Here is a 618-nt window from a genome sequence, read left to right on the forward strand (position 1 = left end):
TTGCTGTCCAGTGTAAGCCGATATTATTATCGTGGTGAGCGATGGCCCGCCCTAGGCATCTGTCATTCCACGCCAACATAACTTGACCCTTGCATATCTCCTTAGATTAGAAATAAAACTCAAACAGTCAGATATCAGGCTTAAATGGACGGATAAGCTGTAAACTCCATTCATTTGCGTTGGAAAATGATTGACACTTTCAATTAGTAAGGTGACCGAAAGACCTCCCAAGTGGGTTCAGAAAACTTCGACCAATCCATCATGACCTTTGAACGCGCGAACTTATTGCTTTTCTTTCTTTAAATACTACATAACAACGGTTCTTGCTATACTGGTTGTTTGGAAAATAGTCCGTTTCGCGGTTTAAATGTTGTTTTCTGCAATTAGCTGCTGAACGATAGCGTGTCGTAGAATTAATATGCCTTTCATTAATTATTATTCGCTTTACGATAAAAAATATCGAACAGCGGATTGAATCTTTTGATAAACAGGGATTGTATTTCAGTTTGCGTTTTTGTTACATAAACCAAGATACAAAAGGTTAGGCTTTCGACGTGATCCTTAAAAATGGCACAGTCACTGACCCAGAACTCGTAAAATTCTCCGTGTTTTACTTTT

The sequence above is a fragment of the Zerene cesonia genome, chromosome 1, assembly GCF_012273895.1.
Source record: "Zerene cesonia ecotype Mississippi chromosome 1, Zerene_cesonia_1.1, whole genome shotgun sequence".
In the NCBI taxonomy this organism is placed as follows: domain Eukaryota; kingdom Metazoa; phylum Arthropoda; class Insecta; order Lepidoptera; family Pieridae; genus Zerene; species Zerene cesonia.